Source organism: Pseudopipra pipra, chromosome 10 (assembly GCF_036250125.1).
Source record: "Pseudopipra pipra isolate bDixPip1 chromosome 10, bDixPip1.hap1, whole genome shotgun sequence".
Taxonomy (NCBI): Eukaryota; Metazoa; Chordata; class Aves; order Passeriformes; family Pipridae; genus Pseudopipra; species Pseudopipra pipra.
This window is the reverse complement of record NC_087558.1, coordinates 1,666,385-1,683,821: the sequence shown is the minus strand read 5'-3', so window position 1 is coordinate 1,683,821 and position 17,437 is coordinate 1,666,385. Positions and strand designations below refer to the sequence as shown.

Below are 17,437 nucleotides of genomic sequence, written 5' to 3'. Positions count from 1 at the left end.
CCCTCGGTGCTGCATTTATTGGGGCTGACATTCCATCAATGCCAAGGTGAACTGAGATCTCACTCCTGCAAATCCCCACAGCTCTCATTAGTTGATGATAAGGGTTCCTACACAAACCTACAAGTGTCTGGAAGGAATAAGATCCCTGATGAACTGTGGCTCATCAAATTATTTGAACAGTAAGTCTCTGCCTGCCTGGTGACAGTTTGACTGTTGTATTGAAAGGGGGCTTTATAAAAAAATGCAAAAGCCCTGTGATGACAGCAAGTGTCACTGACAGACTGAGGGACAACCGAATTTGGTTCAATTCACATCATTTGTAAGCCAGTGGGGAAGATCAAAAAGCAGTTTATGTTCATCCTACTCCTTCCTGTCACATCATTTATTAGCTTTTCCCTGGGAACAGAGAGGACCTGCCCCCGATTCCTGATTCTGTTCCCAGCCCCACTTCCCATTTCCCAGCACTTGATCTGCTTTCCAGCCACGGAGGTGCCAGGAAGGAAAGGAAAAACATGCAAATGGGCTCCTGCTGCCAGCCCAGGATGCTGGAACTGCAGATGCCACTCGGGGCTCCCAGGCCAGCTGGAGTCAAACAGCACTGAAACATTGGGCAGGAAACCCACTTCAATCCCCAAAAAGTGAAATCAGTGCCCTTTCTTTTAAAGATAGATGTGCATGGAAATTCTTTTTTCATCAATTTTAAATGCTTGCAATGCAGCCACAACCAGCACTGCAGACAAGCAGCACCTCAGTGAGATCAGCAAAATAAGAATGAAAATAAGCCCCCAAAGCCAAGCTGTGATCTCAAATGCCACCAGCATTCCCAGTCTCCTGATCTGCCTCTGTCTCCTGAATAAATGGGCATAAATTCTATCCCAGGGAAATAAAAAGCTGCATATTCCTTTGATTTTCCCCTCCAGGAGGAATCCTACACATCCCTCAGCACCTCCCAGCCAGCTCCAAGTGCAACACGAGGCTCCAAAAGCACTTGGGAAAGAAAGCTTTGGGAAAAGAATGGGACAGAGCAAAGGAGGGAACAGAGTCTCTGTCAGGAGGTTGTTTAGGAAACCTCATTCAGAGCTGGGAGGAGACAAGAGAAGGTTGGGTGTTCCAGTGCCATGGAACCATGGAATGGTTTGGGTTGGAAGGACCTTAAAGACCATCTCATGTCCTGCCCGGACACCTCCCACCATCCCAGGTTGCTCCAAGCCCCATCCAACCTGGCCTTGGACACTTCCAGGGATCCAGGGGCAGCCACATGTGTCCTTCCCACATAATATTTTGGATCAGGTCTGAGTCCCACTGGTCATCAGGAAAATCCCTGAATCTTCCTGCCTGTCACACACTCAACTCTTGGGGCTTTTGTGTTTGGAATCACAACTCACACAAAACCATCCCTTTGGAAGCTTCTGAATGAAAAATCCATTTTGCACACAAGGGGGTCAATGAGGAGTTTTGCCCAAGTGAAAAGGAAAGATTGAGTCTCTCTAGAGTTCTTTAAATGCTGAAGTCACTGGGAAAGGACAGAAACCAAACACTCTGAGAGCACCTGAATTTCCACAAACAGCCTGGATGTTTTCTGACACCCCTCCTTGTGTTAAGCAGGATTCATCCTCAAGTGATTCACCGAAACCAGGGATTTTAAGTACCTTTAGCATCACTAAAATCAACAGGATCAAAGTGCTCCCTCAACACTGTGACTCCAGCCTCTGAAGCAGCATATGCTGCTCTCCTGGGGCAGTTCCATCTCCCTGAGAGGTTTTATTCCCTTTATGCCTCTTCCTGAACTTTCTCCCCCTCATGTTTGTTTTTTTTTAAACTGTTTTTCAACCTTCAAAACTACCCAATTCTACAATTTTTGTCCATTAATTACAGAGTTAAAATAATAATCCAGCAGTTTACATGTATTTTATATGGTTTTCCAGAAGCTGATGCACCATGAACTGTGGCTTCCTCCTCAGCCAGAGTGTCCCACACCAAATCCTCACTGGAGAGATGATGAGCTACCTTTCCATGGGAAAAAGAGCAGAAGGTCCTGAGACCACCCAAACGTCTAAATTACTTCTTTCATCTACAAAACAGAATTTTTGTCCCTTATTAGTTATTTTTCATGAAGTCTCTTCCTAATTTCTCCCACTGGTTTAAATCAAGTTTAAGTTCTTTTGATCTGCCTCCCCAGTTATAGTGAGCAATTACCCCTCCAGTGGCCTCCTCAGCCACATAATCATTCTTATCTCCCTTTTGTCCCCAGATCTGATCCTTTTGGCTTTTTTTGGAAGCTCACTATTCCCACAGTGCTATAGCATTTCCCAGGAATGCAGCTGTCACACCAAGGGCTGCACAGACATTCCCCTTCCAGCTCATTTACCCTTCAGTTCATTCCAGGGATGAGGTGCCCTCATCTCCACATGGATCTCTCACCTCTCAGGGCTCTGAAAGGCTCTGCCACCAAAACTGGGCTTGCTCTGATGTCTGGATTTATAATTCCCCCCTCCAGCTGAAGCACTTTAGTCTCTCCTCCCACAGTGATTAACTCTGGGGCAGAGCCCTCACCCAACAGAGCTGAGCCCTTTAACTGCCAAATCCCACCTGGAAAAACCATCCCTTCCCTTCCCTCAGGAGCAGCTGACAAAGTGAGGATGAAGGAGTGTGAAAAAATGTGCATTTTTAATGCACCTGAAAGCTTTGGGAGCCTCAAAAGGAAACTTAGTCCTTACCAGGGAGGGGGAAATGCAGAGGGGGGGGTTGCACTGGGACAGAGCTCCTGAAACTGGTTCCAAAATACACACACAGCTCTTCACTAGAGCATCATTTCAACCTCCAGCCTGTGGGACATTGTCCAGCCTGGACAATCACAGGACAAACAGGACCTTGGTAACACATCTGCAAAAAAACCCACATTACAACAGCTGTTTAATGGCAGCAACTCCTATATTTAAATAGAACCCAGAGTTGTCTTCACTCTTTTAAAGCAAAGAGCATGTTCTGCCTGTGGTGACAAATAAAACCTCTTGGGAAGCATTAAAGCCATGGTGGAAATTAAAAACATTATTTCCAAGCTTCTACATTTCCACAAGTTTCTTGGTTAAAGGCACAAAGTGTGAAGGGAGTTTTTTAAAAATATAATTGATAACTCAATGTTCGTAACAAGGAATTTTGTGGGAGGTCAAGAGTTCACGAGGAAAATGGGATATTTATTCCAAAACAGAGCTGTTCATCCATCAGATCTTGTTTTCCACTGCTTAGTAAGTACTAAAAAAAAATTACCATTCTGCCTCATTGCTCACATCAAGTCCATAACTTTCAGCATCCACAAAATTCAGGTTTAATTCTGCTGGAAAAAAACAGTTGCAAGCACATCAGCTCCTTCAGATTGTTGTTGTGCAGAGGAACAGCAGCTCCTTGGTCTGTATTTAACACACTTGAATTGAGATGCCTGAAAAAAAAAAAAAAAGTAATTACAGGAAAAAAGCTGCAGTCTCTAAACCCAGGGGGTTTTCATTCAATATTTAGGGAACATTTTTACAGAAAAATTGTATTTCACTGTTTTCTGTTCAACCATTTAGTGCTTTCTCTTCTTTTTCTCCCTATTTTGTCACTGAACATGAAGGACAGGAGGAAAGCAATGACACAGGAGACCCCAGAAGAGCTCACTGCCAGGATTATAATGGACACCTCTGCCTGCAGCCAGTTTTCCATTTCCACTGGGCAATTTTAGCTCCAAGCATCCAGAAGAACTCCAAGAAGTGATTTAGGTGTGTAAACCCTACAAGGCACAACCACCCCAAGCATCACCCTGGGACACTTTTCCCACCCAGGACATTCCCATTCCTGTAGGCACAGAAGCTTTGACATTTCAAAAGCAAACACTGATCCCAAATACACAAATTCTGGGATTATGATCAGTAAAAACCATCCCTTCTGTTCTTCACCACCCAATAATTCTTCATTTGAAATAATAATTCCTTGAATTGTTTTAAGTACAGTGTTGGATCCATCAGGTAACTTCCTAATTGTTAGAAGGATTTCTGCCAAATAAAAGGTGTTCTTTCCACTGGTTAATAATGTTTCTCTGCCCTATATCTCATTAAAAGCATCCTGTTTGCTGTATCCCTTTGTTAATTGTGGGGTTTTCTTGTCCTGCTCCACCCCAAGCCCGCTCCTGTGTCCATGGACATCCAGCCCTGGGAAGAGGCACAGCCTGGGAAGGCCTTTCCAGGGCAGGGCTGCATTTCTACAAAAAAAACCCAGATTACACCAATTCTGCAATTCCTGAGCTGTTCCCAGGGCTGTGAGAGCAAACAGGAGCTGCTGCTCCCTCCCCAAAGGAGGAATTGCTGCAGTGACCTCCATCCTTCAGCTCTGCAAGGAAATTGGGATCATTCAATGTTGTTTCTATAGATTTTCTTTTCCTTCTTTTTTTTTTTTTTAAACCCATGAACCCAGCAACCAACTGATCCAAGAGCTCCACACAAAGAGAGGTTTCATTTCCCACCACGCAGAGGCACTGCCAGGTTTCAAGGATAATTTCTCTGAAGAGCTGTTTGGAAGGCAGAGGTGAAGTGCTGCAGCAGGAAGCAAATCAGACACTCTGCTCACCTGATTTTCCATTTACACCTTCCAGCCTTCCCCCTCTTCCTTGATGTCACCCAACCACAACAGGCTGCAGCTCCTGGAGTCAGCCAGGAAGAGGTTTGGAAACACGTGGTGACCTCCAACATTTCCATCTTAAACTAAAACCCTCCTGGTGCTGCTCCCTCTCCCGACACCAGAGGGAAGACAGCCCCCAAAGAAGTGGCTCCAAACTGGGGCACGTGTGTGTGTCTGCACACAGAGGGGGAGAAACCCTCATCTTCAGGGAAACCACAGAAGGAAAAATTACCTTGGACCAAACCAAACCCATTTCTGCAACCAGACAACAACCCCACAACTTCCCCCCTCCTCCAGCCACTCACCTGCAGCAGGAAGGAGGATTCTGAGGAGGGGATGGACTTCAGGTGAGGTTCTCTTTGCAGTTCTTGGCACAGGGATATCTTCTGCTCCTTGGAACCTCACGCCACCAAATTAATTTAATCCTCCCAAAGCCTTGCAGGGAAATAACTCAGCGATTGTGGGGATTTGCAGAAGGTGTAAAAGGCAGCTGTAATCACAGATATCTCAGCAGCAGCACCACATAATTTCTGTGTCATCTTCCCATCACAGCTCCCTTAATGCCTCCTTGAAAAACAACAACCACATCAGTCATGGCAGATTTAATAGCCAGGTAGATTCAGACTGGAACAAAGGCAGAGGCAACTTCACAGTGTTTGGGTGATTTGAAAATGCTGTTTTTGGTTTCAAATGGCGTGAACAACCCCAGGAGGTTCTGCAGGATCACAGACCCTTGTAAGAAAAAATTATCTGCATCTCAGGGTTTCCAAAGGCACTTCTTCAGATGCAGTTATTAAAATGGAGCTGCATTTTCCACCCTGGCTGTGCTCAGTAAACAGCAGTGAGCTCATGGGTAGTTCTTGCCTCCCTCAGCTCCGAAGGCACCGACAGGTAAATCAGGGACAGCATGAGAAGAAACGGCCTCAAGGTGCACCATGGGAGGTTTAGGCTGAGATTAGGAAAAATTCCTTCATGGAAAGGGTTGTCCAGCATTGGAACAGACTGCCCAGGGCAGTGGTGGAGTCACCATCAATGGCAGTGTTCCAAAAACACGTGGATGTGGCACTTGAGGTTTAATGGTGAACGCGGTGGTGGGGCTGGGCTGATGGGCTCAGAGGACTTTTCCGAGCTTAACAATTCCATGATTCCAGGATTAAAGCTCAGGACTTGCTGCCCTTGTCCTGGGGACACCTTCCATAACACTCAGGTGGGATTTCCTGAGGGATTTCGTGCCTTTCCCTGCAGGACAAGCCTTGGTGGGTGCAAAGCTGAGCTCAACCTGCACCGAGCCCAGAGCTGGTAAAGCTGAGCTCAAACCTGCACCGAGCCCAGAGCTGGTAAAGCTGAGCTCAAACCTGCACTGAGCCCAGAGCTGGCAAAGCTGAGCTTGAACCTGCACCGAGCCCAGAGCTGGTAAAGCTGAGCTCAAACCTGCACCGAGCCCAGAGCTGGTAAAGCTGAGCTTGAACCTGCACCGAGCCCAGAGCTGGCAAAGCTCAGCTCACCCAGTGACTGGGGCTGCCTTTAAATGTCAGTTTTAATATTTAATCACCCTGGATGGCCTCAATATTTACAGCATAAGCCATTTCATTGGGAAGTTAAATATATAGCCCAGATATTTAAGGGAACTGATTCAGAGGCACAGAAATGTAATTGCACTTAACGTGACCTGGGAATGAAATCACAGCTTTAGGGGCTTTTTTTTTTTTTTTCCCTTCTGCAGGATGTTTAAACCCCATTTTTAATACATTATGCCACTGTGTTGGCTGGGTAGATTTCACTAATGATGAGTGGTGAAAGCAACCCAATCCCAAAAAAAAACCAAACCAAAAGGAACAAAGCAACCCAACCCCCCCAAAAAAAAACCAAAAAAGGAACAAATTAAAAGTTTTTACTTTACTATTTATATATTTTATATAGGTTATATGTATATAAATTATATAAATTGTATTTATATAAATTACAGACATTATTAATTATGATCTATATAATTATATGTATATTTTTATGCTTCACATACTTTATTACTTATACATTTTGCTATGCTATTTATTTTGTAAATTAGCAGCTGTCTGCTGAAGCAGTCTATTAAAAATGCATTTCCCAGAAAATTAAAAATGCCTTCCCAAAAAAAGGAAAAAAAAAACAACATAAAGGCAATAAAAAGAGCAGAAAGCAAAAGAAAGGCAAGAAGGAGAAGTAACATATATATTATTTTTGTAATTGTGAAGATACAGAAATATCCTGATATAAAGCATTAATTATTTGAGTAGTTTTCTATTATTTATATCATGGAATCCCAGAATGGTTTGGGTGGGAAGGGACCTTTAAGCCCATCTCATTCCACCCCATGCCATGGGCAGGGACACCTTCCATAGACCAGGTTGCTCCAAACCCAATTCCATCCATCCATCCATCAATCAATCAATTAAAGTCCTGTATATCAAACTATTTCAACTTTCCTGCTCCTCACAGGACAATCCCTCTTCCCAAGAAGAGGAAAAATCAAGGACTGAAGCAAACCCCCCCCCTCCATCTGTGCCAACACAGGGGCTGCACAAGGGTTTGGGAATGATTTCCAGCCCGGGGCTTCCCCCAGCAGTTTAGCACAGGACAGGAAAAATCCCAGCCAGAGGCAGCCCAGAGTGGATCACTTTTCCCCTCAGGACAGGAAAAACTCCAGCTAAAGGTAACCCAGAGCAGCCCATTTTTCTCCCACCTCTGAATTTCCACAAGAAATATATCCCAGCCTTCTTGCTCCAACCCAATTTAGGGGTTGCTTTGTCCCAGAAATCCCTCAAGAATGGCAGGGGAGCAGCTGGGAGCAGCCTTCTGATTTTGCCTTCTGTTTTGCCCTAAGGGACAGCCCCATTCCCAGCAAGATGTGGGAGGGAGCAGAGCTCCCAGCACGGAGCCAGCCCTTCCCACTGCTCCAGAGGAATCCAGACAAGAGCAAGCAGCACAACAGGAGCCCCTTTATTCCAGGGATAATAAATGGAAGCAGAGGGGTTTTTCCCTCCCGAGCTGACAACCCAATAACACAACACCACAGGCACAAATCACAGCTCCTAAGAGGGGGATGTCTCACCCTGCCACAGCTCTGCTCCCTTTGGGAAGCTGCACGGATCATATGGATGACACCTCTCAGCTTATGCCACAAAGAGTCATTTGTTTGGGGGATCAGAAACAAAAATACCATCACATTTTTGACCCACTACTCTGCCACAGCTCAAGGAACACATTTAATCTTTTCTCCTCCATATCAAAGCCAAATAAGTCCAGTGGAGCGGATGATTCCTGTTTTTTGGGGAGGTAGGGAAGGAATTAAGGTTCGTGGAGGAGCCTCAGACACGCTGGGCTGGACACGCAGGACTTCCCTGGAAAAACCACTGCAGGAGCTGTAACAGCAACCAAAGGCTTCCAAAACCATTCCCAGTATTTGTGAGGAAGGGCTGGGAAACCAGGTTATCACCTCTCACATCTGAGAGAGGCTCGGGTTGAAAAACAACGGGAAGCGACTCTGGGTGATTTACTGTCCCTGGGGTTTATTTAAAGGGGACGTGGAAAACTCTCCAATGGTTCATCATCCGTGGAAGGCCAGGCATGATCCATGTTGATATCAGCCCCAGATTATAATGCAATAGGAGAAAGTGTTATTGGAAGGAGAGTGGAAGCTGGAAATCTTGGCTGGGCCATCAGTCCTGCCTGTGTAATGAGTTTCTGGTGCAGGAGGGGTGAAATTGGGAGCCAAAGCCCAGGGATAATTTATCCCTTGTTTAAACACATCCTGGCAACCCAATTATTATTTTCAGGATGGCAGAGTTTCCCTTCTCAATGTGTTACTGAACAAGAGCTTTCTCTCATTTCCCAGCCCAGAGCAGAGCGTGGTTCAGTGAGCAGGGAAAGCCAGGGCACAGCATCCATGGGCACCAACACTGGGGTGGGATGGCTGATCCCAGATCCTGCTCCTCCCTGGGATAATGATGCCCCTGCTCACCCTGTGCTGCACGGGGTGTAAGAGCTCAATTTGTGTTGCTGGTGCTTTTGAACCTGAAGGTAACAGAGCTCAGCAATTGTCAGGGTTATATTCCCCCAAAATGCACAGCTCTGCAGGGAAACTGAAATCCTTGGTCTTTTTGGAAGAAAGTTAACCTTTAAAAACACCCACATAAACGAGCTAATTAATTAATTAATGAGGTTGATTCATGAAAATGACACAGGTCCCAAAGAGCCAGACCTTCTGCAGGACACAAACCCCCAGGGCAGCAAAACACAGCCCCAACACATCACAGAACCATCATCCCACACTGGTTTGAGTGGGAAGGGACCTTAAAGCCCATCCAGTGCCACCCCCTGTCATGGGCAGGGACACCTTCCACTAGCCCAGGTTGCTCCAACCTGGCCTTGGACACTCCCAGGGATCCAGGGGCAGCCACAGCTTCTCTGGGCAAAACCTGTGCCAGGGCCTCTCCACCCTCACAGCCAGGAATTCCTTAATATCTAATCCAAACCTAATCTAATACACAGCCCAATACCCTGAATTAACTTCACTCCTCAGTTTCTCAATTTTCCTTGTATAAACCAGGCTTTGTACCATTTGATTACCAGTTGTTTGAAGCCAGGACTTTGTTCTTGCTTGTGCTGGTCAGAAGAAGAGATCCAGAGCAAGGTGTTCCCACCCTCCATGAGCATCACAGGATCCACCTCCACGGGAGAAGCTGCAATCCCCTGGAAACCAAAGGCACAACCTCCTCTGGCCCCTGCTAAAGATGAGCAGTGGACAAAAGTAAGAGAAATATTAGCCAGCCCTGATATTTCAGCACAGGATAAAAATATAAGGCACATTATTCCCCTGCAACGTTACTATGGTGATTGCACTGAGCAGAGCTGTGGGTATGAACCAAAGCTCACAAGCAAGATCCTAATCTGCCCATTAAACAATCCCAGGGTGGAGGGATAATAATCAAAATAATAACCAAAAGGCAGCAGCACAACAGAGAGACTGTCAGAGCTCACCCTCTGCATGGGAAGGTCAAACACAGCACATTAACTCCCTGAAAACCTGCCCTGGGTGGCCAAAATCATCACTTCTGGTGTGGCAGGAATGAAAAGCTTTTTGCCAGCACTGCCTCATTTCCTTGGGCCAACAGAAATGCTGGGCACGAACAGTGTGTTAAATCCCATGCAAGTGGCCTGGGTGGGGTAGATGGAACCATGTTAAATTACCATTACTGAAAGGTAAAAACACAGATCTGCACTTGGGCTCTGCTTCCCACACTTCAGAAAGGTGGGGGGAATTTTTCTGATCGTTTGGAGCTTCACGTTGTTGAGAGTTTAGGAGCCAAGTGGGCACAGTCTGCCAGTTATTGCTGGAGATCTTTTTGAGTTTGAGAGCTTCTGCCACGCAAGGAAGAAGGGGAAGTTGTAGATTTGGCGAAGTAGAGGTTGGAATTTGACGAAAAGAAAAATCCCTGTAAGTCATTTTAGTCTGTGTTCTCTGGTCATTTGGCTGTCACGTAAATAAATCAAAGGACACGTAACAAAAAGCCCAAAATCTTTTAAAATACTCCTGACTTCTTTTCTAAACACTGGTGAAGGAAGAAGCTGTTAGAGTGGTGGAAAAATAATTTCCCTATTGATATATCTGTCCTGAGCAGATGTTGGTAAAACACTTGTATATGATACAGCCACTGCTCTGAAAAATATTTTGAAATTTTTCCTGTCCCACTGCCCATTCCAGGGATTGCAAATCACTCCTTCAGTCCCAGACACTCATTGCATCGAAGGGGCTGCGACTGCCCTGGCTCTGGAGTGGTTGGGGTCTGATTTTTGGGGCCAAAATCCTCTTCCCTGGCTTTCTGCCAGTGGGTAAATATCTCTACAAAACTCCTGGGCAAACTTACAGGTGTCACAAATCCTTCCTCCCCAGGAGCAATGTGTGGGTGAAGCCTGGGCTGCTGCAAAGGCTTCTGTGTGTTAAAAATATAGAGAAAGGAAAAAGCAACTGAGCTCCCAAAGCTCTGGTAGAGCAAAGGATCTCTTTGCTGAGCTGTTTATCTTATTCTTGAAGGGCCTTATTCTTCTGATCTTTGTTTCACAACTCCTCTTTTCCCACCTCACAAACTCCATTGGCTTCTCACCCACCGCTGGATGTCGAGAAGTGTAAACCAGTGGGAATAAATAGGAGATTTGGGGATAGATTAGATTAGAGGATTATTAAAATAGAGGATTTGGGGCTAAATTAGATGACTGTTAAAAGTCCTTTCCAACCCAACCTGTTCTAGGATTCCACAGTTGTCCTGGGAGGAGCAAGAAGTCTGCATTCAGTCACAAACTAAACTGGGATGGGGAGGGAAGAGAAAGGTGCTGCTGGTTTTGTTTAATCCAAATCCAAACCATTTACATCTGATCCATGGAAGAGCATCACCCCGAGCTGGAAAACAGCTCCTGGGTGAGAGGGGAGGGCACAGCTGGCATTGCTAAAGGAGCCCAAAGAGAAAACACAAGAGTGAAACCACGAGATTTTGTTGGAATTACAGCCTAAAACACAAGCAATGACCTGCTGTTTTCTTGTCTAACAGAAGTAACTGCTCTGCTACCTTAAAGAATTTCTTTCCCCAAACCTCTGCCCTCCCCATCTCTGCCCCTAATCCATTTTTTCCTGGGAGATGCAGGTTTGGAGTGCCTGGGCTCAGAGCAAGGAGCTTCCTCATCCTGGGGAGACAACACCAAGCCAAGGATAAATTCCTTCCCAGCCAAAACAGATGTGATTTCATTACCTGAGTGACAGAAACCTCCTCACTGTTTACATCAGGCCTGCTATTAAAGCAATTATTGGGGATCGATGTGAGACAGCAGCAGGTTTTAAATCTTGCCAAGCAGCCAGGCAAGGGAACAGCTCCTCCAGACAGGTCAAACTCGTAACACTTTGTTCCCAGCACAGCAAAGAACAACCTCTGGGAAGTCCTTGGCAAGGGATCTCCCCAGCTGGATCATATGGATGCTGCTCACATCCTTCCCAGCATCACATCACAATTTACAGGCAGCTTTTGGGATGATGCCCTGGAAACAACCTGGGCTGTGGAAGGTGTCCCACCCATGGCAGGGGTTTGGAGCTTTAAGGTCCCTTCCAATCCAAACCAGTGTGGGATTCTGTGATCCTGAGAAATGCTTCCCAGCTTTCTCCCAGGAAAGCTCAGGAGCTCAGCCCACGGCACTTCTATTATTTTAAATCCAGTTTCTGCTCTGCTGATCCCAGGCTGGGCCTCACCTTCCTATTTCAAAGTTCATTTCTCACCTAAAGGGGCTCTGCTAATTTTGAAGTATTCAAAGCTGCACACCCAGCTCCAGCTCAGAAACTGGATCCAATATCCCTGGATTTGTCCCTCCAGCTCTAACATGGAGCATGGAAAGCTGCTTGCTACCATTTTTCAAATGCTGCTGCAAGTAAAGACGACATTTCCCAGGTGTAGAAGCTGCAGGTAAGGCAGGACAGACACCTGGTAATTGGGAAATGGGAACTACTTCTATTTGGGGGCTGATGGGGGCTTTAATTAGCTCAGAACACTTCTTACAACAGGACACAGCAAAGACCCTTCTATTTAACAGAGTCACAACACGGGCAGAGGAAAAGCAGAAAGATTCCTAGGATTCCTGTGCAATTTCCAGTCAAGAGGATTTTATCCTGGACAAGGACACCCTCCCATCTGGCACATGGTGTCCCTGCAGGCTGGAAACCCACATTATTTCAGGTGTCAGACCAAACCAGGGGTGTTCTGGGCTCCCAAGTCATGGAAAAATCTGTAGATGGACAAATCCCTGGGGATGAGCTCCAACCCCCCAGTGCTCTCCAGCCCTTCCCTCTCCCTGCACCCACCTTCACTCACACACTTCATTCCATGAGCAGCTGCTCAATACACACCTGAGCCAACCCCCTGGCCCTGCTCAGGAGGCCACAAGGATGAATTCCTCCTTTCCTGCTCCCTTTCCCACTTATCTCCACGCCCCAGGGATCCCAGCAGCCTCCAAACCCTTTCAAGTGCAGCATCAGCCCATCTCAGACACGGCACAGACAGCGAATCCCTTCCACGGGAAAGATCAAGCAGCCTCACATGGAATCCCACCCGGAGCTTTTCCAGGCTACACTTTATTTTATGATCCTTCTTAAACCAGCCCTGGCACGTTTTCCAATCAGTGACCTTCATTTAATCCTGCCAGGCTTTACAGTTTAAACCAAGATGCAAACACCACCTCCCTGGGGGGGGTGATGGTACCCAGCATTCCCAGGAATCCCCCACAGGATCTTCCCTCCTGCCACATCAAGCCAGCACCCCCCACCTCATCCCAGCAGGACACTGCAGCTCCAACCCCCCCAGTTATCCTTCCCAGCTCGTTTTCCACTCTGACACTCAGCAGGTGTCCACCAAAAGCAAGATCCCGGTGCCTGTGGCGTGTACAGGCAAAATTCTCTTTGCCTGAGCCATGCAGAGAAAAAGGGAGCAGGGGAAAATTCCCTTTAGGAGCCCCCAGCACAGCTTTCTGCCAAGCAAAGCATTTTCCTGGAGAAAGCCTTGGCCTAAGGAGAACGGGAATGATGGGAGGGAATGATGGATATCACCCAAACACAACAGCAGTGCAGCGAGGGGAGAGGATGAGGGATAGAGCTCCACCAGAGCAGATGGTGCAGATGTTCCCTCTCATCCATCTTCCAGATGTTCCCACTCCAAAGGGAGCGGGTCCCCAGTTTGCTCCAGTTGAAATCCCCCCTCTCAGCACACCCAGGGCACAGAGGGGACCCCACCCAACACGTCACCCTGCCTTGGGGGCCATTTTTCCAGGGAAAAAAAGCTTTCCTCTGGTTTTTATCCCTGCAGAGGTCAGGAGGAGACTCCTGATTCCCGACTCCATGGATCAGCACAGCAGCAGGATGGGGATGTGGCATCAGCCGCCCCTCCCATGGCCTGGCATCACCTGGGCTTCCCTTCCCTCTCACAGAAACTCTGGATAATTCCCACAGTAACCCAGTGATCCAGCCATCCCACCTGCCAGGAAACAAGGGAAACAAAATCAAAGCTAAGCACCACCAGCCCCTGTTCCAAAGCTTCCCATCAGCCCGTGCCGGGGGCGAGTGACAGCACGACCCAACTTTAATGGATGCTGGGAATATTCATGTGGGCTCTGTCCACCTGCACAATCCCACTTCAACGGATAATGGGAATATTCATCTGGGCTCTGTCCAATTTACTGCACTTAATACCCTGTGCCTCTTCCACACGGATCGATTTGGGCACCGGGTTTATGAGCAGTAATTAATATTCATTCCGAATGAGATTCCCAATGCATGAAGATGTTTATTATTTATTCATCTTTAAGGCTTGTTAGATTAATCTGGTTTAAATTACCTCCTGCTGCCAGGCACAATTATTGTAATTTATTAGGATAATTCCGGTGCTTTATTTCCCTCTGCTGCAGGAGGTGGGTGATGCTCCTCCAGTGCTCCCAGAAAGCAGCTTGTGCTGCTGCTGGAGCTGCATCCCAGGAATGAAAACCCCCTTCTCCAAAGGGGTCAAACTCTAGATTAGGTTTGAGTCCACACTGATCCCTTTTTTTAAGCAGGTAGAAATCATAACTCATGGAATGGTTTGGTTGGAAGGGATCTTAAAGCTCACCTCATTCCACCTTCCACTAGCCCAGGTTGCTCCAAGCCCTGTCCAACCTGACCTTGAGCACTTCCAGGGATTTGGCAGCTGCATCTTCTCTGGGGAAAGTCTGTGCCAAGATATAGAAATCCTGCATCCCCCAACATCTTCCTGCCTCTGTTTCTTGGGTGTAAATGGCTCCTCCTGAGACATTCCTCAGACTTTCCAGGAAAAGTGAGGGAAACATGGAAATACAGCCTTCAGCTCCCCGCCGAGCAAGACCTCACCTAATTCCTTTAAAAAAACCCCGTATATTTGCTTAAAAGCTGCAGTTACCACCATCACATTTAATTGATCCCCTCAGGGGCTCAAAACCAGACAGCCTTTTCTGGAATTTAATTATTTTCTACCAGGGCTTCCGAGGTAAAGGTGCAATTACAGCAGGAAGGGCTGTGCTGACTCCTACAAACTTCATGAGGGGCTGGAGAGTGTCCGGGGAAGGGAACGGAGCTGGGAAGGGGCTGGAGCAGCAGGAGCAGCTGAGGGAGCTGGGGGGGCTCAGCCTGGAGAAAAGGAGGCTCAGGGGGGACCTTCTGGCTCTGCAAGTCCCTGACAGGAGGGGGGAGCCGGGGGGGGGTCGGGCTCTGCTCCCAGGGAGCAGAGGGACAGGAGGAGAGGGAACGGCCTCAGCTGTGCCAGGGGAGGGTCAGGTTGGATACTAGGAGAATTCCTTCATGGAAATAAAAATTTCCTTCATGCAAAGGGCTGTCCAGCCCTGGCACAGCTGCCCAGGGCAGCGGTGGAGTCCCCATCCTTGGAGGGATTTAAAATCCCTTGGATGTGGCACTTGGGGACACGGGTCAGTGGTGGGGCCTTGGCAGTGCTGGGAATGGTTGGACTCAGTTATCTTGGAGGGCTTTTCCAACCCCAAAGATTCCATGGCTCTGTTCTGCCCTCCCAGCAATGCCAAGGCCAGCACACCCCCAGCAGGGTGCAGAAAGGGGGATCCCACTCACCCAGGGTGGGCTTTGGGCACATCCTTCCCACAGCCACAAAATTAAGGGAAACATCCCCCTGCCCAACTGGCTGGGAATCAACGAGCTGCTCCTTTAAATGACACCACTTTAAATCATTTTTTCTGCCCTTTGAAAGAGCCCCTCACTTCTCCTGAAGCCAGGGAAGAGCATCCAATGTGCTGATGCAGGAGGAATGAAGCAGAGCCTGCTTTGAACCCCCAACACCCCCAGCATCCCTAACGATTCCTTCCCTCCCAAAATGACTCCGCTGTGCAAACGCTTTTGAACTGAAGTGTTTAATCAGAATCTCCCCAGAGTAAAGGCAGCCACGAGGAAAAAAAAAAAAAAGACCAACTTTTTAATAGAGAAAGAAAAAGGACCTCTTTGGAGTAAAACAAATGATTCTCTAACAAAGAATGTCCCGGGGACAGGAAGACAATGTCGAGCTTTGATGCTACAATTCTGCTCTGGAGATTAATTCAGAGCTCAGGTTTTACCCCAATTATAAATCTCCCACTGCAAGGAAGGAAATAGAATTTAGTCCTCACTAACAGCAGACTAAATTTGAGCCATTCTCTGCTATTTTTCAGATACAGGGCTTAAGAGCAACCTTAACAAAATGATCTCAGTATTCCTTTCATCAAATCTCTATTCTGTGTTATGCCTTTGAGATCCAGGCCCTGCCCTGTCAGCTCTGAGCAAATCAAATCAGGTGTTTCCATCCTCCTGCCCTTTAGAGAAACCTCAGTTTCCTCTCCTTTCAGGAACAGTGGGGGGAAAATGCTGGAGTCACCAGGGTCAGTCTCCCAACAGGGAAAAAACCAACCATTAAACTTGAATCCAACCAGTTCTACACGACTCGGTGACCTCAGAGCTCTGCTCCAAGCTCCAGCTGTGTCCCTGGGGTCTCTCCACCACACTTGGGGATGGAAACATTTCATCTCCATGGATAACCAGGCAATGGTTCCCTTTGCAGCACAGCAGGGAGGCAGCCCCAGGGCCATCCCTGCATTTGAGGCCCCACATTTTTAGTGAAACGACCAAAAAGCAGAAGAAACAAATGACAGCAGCACAGAGCCAGGGGACCACATCCCTCACACTCCTCAAGCCTTTCCTTGGAAATCCAATTCTCTGCTTTTAACTCCTGGTTTTCCCCACTGGGATGTTTGACCCAGCAAACACAAACCACATCCAGGCCTTTTGGCACCTGGCACGTCGCTGTTTTAAACACACTTTCAATAAACTACAAAAAGTTGATGCTGCTGGAGCCTGAAAATAAACGAGCTCATTAAAAAAATGCTGGCACTTGGCAGGATCTCTGGTGGCCAATCCCAGCCTGGGGAGGGCTGGAATTTATAACTTTGATCCCCACAGCTAAACCATTTAATCTGATCATAAACATCAATCACTGAGTTTTATTGCAGCATTTTGCAGCCTGAGCAGAAAACCTCGACAAATTAGGCACCCCCAGAGTGACTCTTTGCAAATAAATACTGACTTTAATATTCAACAATATAATTCCCCGGGATCAATTTTTTTATTTAAGAGCTACTGGAGCTCAGGAAAAAAAAAAAGTTTCTAATTATAAAAATATCCACCAAGGGCAGTGTAACAGCATCTGGTGAGCAGGGGCAGCTCTGAGATAACACAGACCTTCAGGTCTGTTGTGGCATCAGGAAGTTATTAAGTGTGTCCTGATATCCCATGTGATTCCATAAGTCACCTTTAAAAATGGTGCAGATCCCATTAAGCTCCAGTTGGCTCCAGATCCTCATCCAGCACTCGGCAGGCAGGGAATGGAATGGTGGGAGTGACACACGGAGCACAGGGAACCTGCCAGGACAAATCAATCAGAGGGAGCCCGTTAATGAGCAAAGATGCCAAATTGCCATTAATTCAGACACTGTCCAAGCCAAAGAGCCACTGAAGAGGGAACTGAAATAAGGATTATCCCTGTGAAGCACTGAAACCCAGCTCAGAGCTGGATGGTGGCACTCAGAGGAGCAGGCAGTCCATCAGAACACGCTGCAATGGGCTCCTGGAAAAGGGCATTTTCCACTGAGGATATGTTAGAATTAAATTCAATTATCCCAGCCCAAGATGAAGAACATAAAGACTGTCCCAACCTTCTTC

The 17,437-nt window shown here is 47.1% G+C and overlaps 1 long non-coding RNA gene across 1 annotated transcript; it reads right to left on the bottom strand.

Annotated features, from left to right (window-relative positions):
- Nucleotides 1-2,912: 2,912 nt before the first annotated feature.
- LOC135419405 (uncharacterized) lies at nt 2,913-17,437 on the bottom strand. Its single transcript, XR_010432973.1, has 4 exons — nt 17,028-17,437; nt 9,256-9,413; nt 4,956-5,217; nt 2,913-3,436 (listed from the first exon to the last, which is right to left on the bottom strand). It is a non-coding gene; the product is annotated as an uncharacterized LOC135419405 (long non-coding RNA).